This window comes from Elephantulus edwardii, unplaced genomic scaffold (genome assembly GCF_000299155.1).
Source record: "Elephantulus edwardii isolate Elephantulus edwardi_28Jun2011 unplaced genomic scaffold, EleEdw1.0 scaffold00178, whole genome shotgun sequence".
Taxonomy (NCBI): domain Eukaryota; kingdom Metazoa; phylum Chordata; class Mammalia; order Macroscelidea; family Macroscelididae; genus Elephantulus; species Elephantulus edwardii.
The window spans coordinates 545698-551204 of NW_006399928.1; the positions used below are offsets into that span (position 1 = coordinate 545698).

General features: G+C 39.7%; 1 pseudogene; it reads right to left on the bottom strand.

Moving 5' to 3' along the window:
• Positions 1–3401: 3401 nt before the first annotated feature.
• Positions 3402–4201, bottom strand: LOC102863837 (annotated as a pseudogene).
• Positions 4202–5507: the final 1306 nt, after the last annotated feature.

Genomic DNA, 5507 nt, shown 5'->3' on the forward strand with positions numbered 1-5507 from the left:
GGAATAAATTTAACCAGAAGTACAAAGGACCTTTTCAAAGAAAATTACAAAACATTACTAAAAGAAACAAAAAGAGATCTTGAAAAGTGGAAGAATATCACTTTCCTTTTCTTTGAACAAGGAGCTCTGGTGGCACGGTTTGAGCATGTTTCACTGCTAAGCAAATGGCTGCTTTACTACAGTGGTTCAAATCCACCGACTATTATGAGAAAGATAGACAGGCAACCTCCTGCTAAGATGTATAGGCTCTCGAGAACCCAAAGGAGACTCACTATGAATCAGAACCAATTCAAGAGCAATGAGTGAGTATGTTTCCCTCAATTGTTTTCACTTTGCTTTACAGAAATAGTGGCAACTGAACCATTCTACATGACAAGTATTGGGTTTGTTTTCATAGTATTCACCAAGGAAAGTCTAGAAGAAAATAAAATGATGGTATGCTTAAGTAAACTCAGCAAGGGCTTGGAGGCTGGAACTCAATAGTCTCTCCATAAGAGAAAGATGTGGCACTCTTTTTCTGAAAAAAATCATGGCCTTGGAAACCATGAGGCAATTCTAGTCTGACTTACAGGGTCACTACAAATTGGAATTGACTAAATGGCAATGAGTTTGCTTTGGTCTGAATAGAAGGGCTCAAAAAAATGTAACAGGAAATTTCAAGACAGATAGCAGTTAAGTGGTTTATACAATCTTAACTAGCAAGGAAGTCAAAGTGAGTCTCATGTGATTACACTGAGCATAAACGTATCTTTAGATTCTATTTTTCAACATGCATTCACTTACTTATGATTAGCTTACGTTACACCGTTGGGATAACTTATATGTCTTTTTAATGCTTTACATACAATGAGCCCTGGTGGCAGAGCGGTTAAGTGCTTGGCCATTAGCCAGAACATTGGAGGTTGGAACCCAATAACCTCTCCATAAGAGAAAGACATGACAGTCTTTTTCTGAAAAAAAAAATCATGGCCTTGGAAACCATGAGGCAGTCCCAGTCTGTCTTATAGAGTCACTACAAATTGGAACTGACTAAATGGCAATGAGTCAGCTTTGGTTTGAATAGAAGGGCTCAAAAGAAAATGTTCAATCTTCTTAACACATCCACAAATTGTACAAAACATGTATTAAACATTTGAGTAATTTTTAATTTTTTGTTAACTCTGTAAATGAAAAAAAAAAAAAACACACACACAAAAAAACCCCAACTAGTCAAGACAGAAAGGCTTTTCTAATGGACCATGGGTTTAGCAATGTATTAGATGACAGCTATATCCTTCTACGACAATGGGGATATTTAAAGCTCTGCCATGGAAGTTAATCATAGCGACACACAATTTGATGGGTGGAGGGAAGGGTGGGTAAAAGAAATGGGAAAGATCCAGTGTGAAAAACAATGTATACAAGCTTTGTAAATAAACCGGTATAAAATAAAAAATTTTATTTTAAAAAAACCCAAACAATGAGACTTAGATGAATGGAAGAATATACCATGTTCATGAATATTGTTTACAATCAAAGTCAGAATTGACCCTTAGCTGACTCTCCAGTAGTTATTCAGATACAATAAATAAAATTAGAGGAGCTTGCCTGTCATTCTCCTGCAGATCTGCTCATGGATTCGAATTCCATGCCTTTGGAATTGCAGCAATTTCTTATCACTAGGCCATCACAGCCTCTCATTTTCATTGATGAGAAGTCTCAATATTGTGAAAATCACAATTCTACCAAAAGCAATCTACAAGTTCAGTGCAATCTCAATAGTGGTCTGGAAGCCAGGCAATTTCCAAATTTATCTGTAAAGGAAAGAGACCATGAATATGCAAAAACTACAGAAAAAGAGAAAAAAGTTTATAGGTATCACACTCTCTGATCTCAAAACCTACTGCACAGTGATATCAATTAAGTCAGCATGGTATAGTACAATGAGAGACTCAAAGACTAGTGGAATAGAGAACCCAGAAATCATCCCATCCCCCTGCGGTCAACCGAACAAGTGGAGGAAACACAGTCTTTTTAACAAATAGTGGTGGCAAAATCGGATAATTGTATGCAGAAAACAGAAACAAAGCCCACACTTTACACTATACACAACCTAAACATTGTAAAAATCACCAGAGAAAAAAATAGGAGCAAATATAGAAGCCCAATGTATGGCATGAAAAGACTTTCAGGTATAATAAAAAATCCACAGCCAGGAAAGAATAAAAATAGATCAAGGAGGCCTTCCAAAATTAAAAACCTTGTGTGTTTCAAAAACCTTCTCCAACAGAATTAAAAGGAAGTCCACTGATTGGGAGAGAATATTTGGCAGTAACATAATCTGATAAGGGCCTAATTTCTAAAATATAGAGAACACTCTAGCACCTCAACTAGAAAAAGACAAACAGTCCAATAAAAAAATTGGCAAAAGATATCTTGGTAATGGTGGTAGTAGTTGCCTACAACAGATATGGACCATTTCCTATCATGTTCCATCATCACAATCTCCCCCATGCTCAAGTACATTGGTTACAGTCATTGTGACAATTCATCTCCTCAAGGGTTGGCCTTTTTTCCACTGACCCTCTAACATTATCAGCATGAAGTCTTTTTCTGAGGATTGACTCCTCCTAACAGTGTGTCTAAAGTATGTGATATGAAGTTTCACTCTATTTAACTCTAAGAACACCTTGATTGCACTTCCTCCACAACAGATTTGTTAGATCTTCTAACAGTCCATGGGATGTTCAGCTTCTCCACCAAGATTATTTCAAAGGCACTGATTTTTCTTTTGTTTTCTTTATTCATTGTCTCTGGTTTCAAAAACCTTGATAATTGTCTTTCCTAGCCCCTTCTGGGGGAATGATCTCCATCTACCTTAAATGTGGACATATGGTCTCACAAATCATCAACAGCTGTGGGATCAATAGAAGATATTGCTCTCCACACTGTGGGATGTGTGAAAACACTGACACAGGAGCAGCAGCATGGCTGTGTTAACTTAGTCCAAGCCTGCTGGAGAAGTAATTGTCTGTACTGAGAAATCATATATAGTGTGCTATGCATCCAGCTACACCCAGCCTGGCCACCTACTCACCAGTTCCCACAAAAACTGGATTGTAAAAAAGAAAATATTAAAAAACCAAAACAACAAAACCAAACAACTTGTCTGTATACCATTTCCCTAATGGGTCTGAGTCTCTGGAAGATGTTCTAGTGAATAAGTCAAACCCAAGGGCCATAAAGAAGTTAGAGAACTGAGCCAAGGACAGAGGTTTTTTTTAAAGTTTAGAAATTATGGATTTATCCTTAATACTTAAATTATGGGTTAAGCATTTGGGACAACATTGGCCTGATATTTCTTTCTTTTTTTTTTTTGTGGAATAAGTTTATTCTTATGTACAGAAGAGTCAGTGTGTACATCAGCCCAGTTTGGTGGCGAGTTCCTTGGCCTTGGCCTTCACCAGCTTGGCGATGCGGGCCACTGACTTGGGCCCCAGGACGTTGCCTCCCCAGTGGCGGCGGATCTCATCATATCTGTCGTTGTAATTGGTTCTGATGGCTTCTACCAGCTTTGCCAGAGCGCCTTTATCTTCCGGGTTCACCTGCGTGAAGGCAACAGTGGTGTAGGTCTTCCGGTGGACGAGGCGGCCCAGCCTGGCCTTGCCCTTGATGATGCAGTAGGGAACACCCATCTTCCGACACAAAGCCGGCAGGAAGACCACCAGCTCTATGGGGTCCACGTCGTGTGCGATCACCACAAGCTGGGCCTTCTTGTTCTCCACCAGGGTGGTGACTGTGTTCACCCCTGCACGGAGGACGGGGGTCTCTTGGTGGGGGTGTCTCCCTTGCCAGCAGCCTTCTTCTCAGCCCGGGCCAGCAGCCTCTCTTTCTTCTCCTTCTTGGTCTCTGGTCGGTACTTGTGGGCCAGCTTCAGCAGCTGAGTAGCTGTCTGGCGGTCCAAGGCCTGGATGAACTGGTTAATGGCGGGTGGCACCTTGAGCCGTTTGTACAGGATCGCCCTCTGCCGCTGCAGCCGGATGTAGCGGAGCCATTTGACGAAGCGGGTAAGGTCCCTTTTGGGTTGTATGTCCTGCCCGATGCCAAAGTGTTTGGGCCTCTTCTCGAACAGGGGATTCACCACCTTCTTGGCCTCCTGTTTCTTGACCACGGCGGGCGCCGGGGCCACCTTCTTCCCCTTGGCTTTCTTTCCCTTTGGCATCTTGGGCGGATGGGCGAGAGCCGATATTTCTTATAAATAGTCTGCTGTTAATCTTAGAAAGACCACTGATAAAAGCATTGCCTAACTTTCAGAGACATAACAAAGCAATTGAAAATTCCATGGGTTTGAATCAGGCACACCTTAGACTTTAAACTGACATTTTTGCACATTAGCACTTTAAAGAGATCCTTTACAGCAGATTTTCCCAATGCAGCATTGTTTTTTACTGCTGTGACCACAGATGTTGACTGTGGATCCTAGTAAAATGAAATAATTGATAACTTTAATGTTTTCCTCCATCTATCGCAATGCTGTGTATTAGGACAGTAGTGAGGATTTTTTATTTTCTGGATATTGAGATGTAATCCATATTGAAGACTGTAGTGTTTTGATCTTCTTCAGCAAATGCTTAAAATCTTCTTCATTTCTGCAAGCAAGGTTGTGTTAAGTGCATAACACAGGTTGTTGCTGTAACTTCCTCCAATCCTGATACCACAGTCTTTTTATATATTTCAACTTCGCAAATTATTTGCCCAGTATACAGATTGAATATGTATGGAGAAATGGTACAACTCTGATGCACACCTTTCCTAATTTTAAATCATGCAATGTTGCCTTCTTCTTTTTGGATTACTTCTTCTTTGTATGTGTATGAGCATAATTAAGTGTCCTAGAAGTTCCTTTCTTCTTTATGCTATCTACAATTTGTTATGCTCCACGCAAGACCTGCACAACTAAACATCTTTCTGGTATTCTCTATTGATGTCCCTCATTCCATGGTCTCTTCTGAATCCAACTTGAATTTTTGGCAGTTCCTTTTCAGGGATTTCTGAATAGTCTTCAACAAGATTTTGCTTGCACATGGTCATTTCTGAATTCTACTGGATCACTTGTTTTTGGAATGGTAACAAATATTAATCTCTTCCAGTCAGTTGGCCAAGTTGCTGTCTTCCAAATGTCTTAGTTACAGACTAGTGAACACACCCAGGACTGCATCTGTTTGTTGAAACATTTCAATTTATATTCTTTCAATTCTTTGGGTCTTACATTTTCCAATGTCTTTAGTGCAACTTGAATGTCTTCCTTCATTACTGTTTGTACTTGTTCATATGCTACTTCCTAAAATGATTCAATGTTTACAAATTCTATTTTGTACAATGGCTCTGTGATTTACTTCCATTTAATTTTTATGCTTTCTGTATCATTCAAGATTTTGTTCATAGAATTCTTCAGTATTGCAATTCAGTGCCTGATTTTGTTTTTCAGTTCTTCCAGCTTTAGAAATGCCTTCTCTTTGGGTATTCTA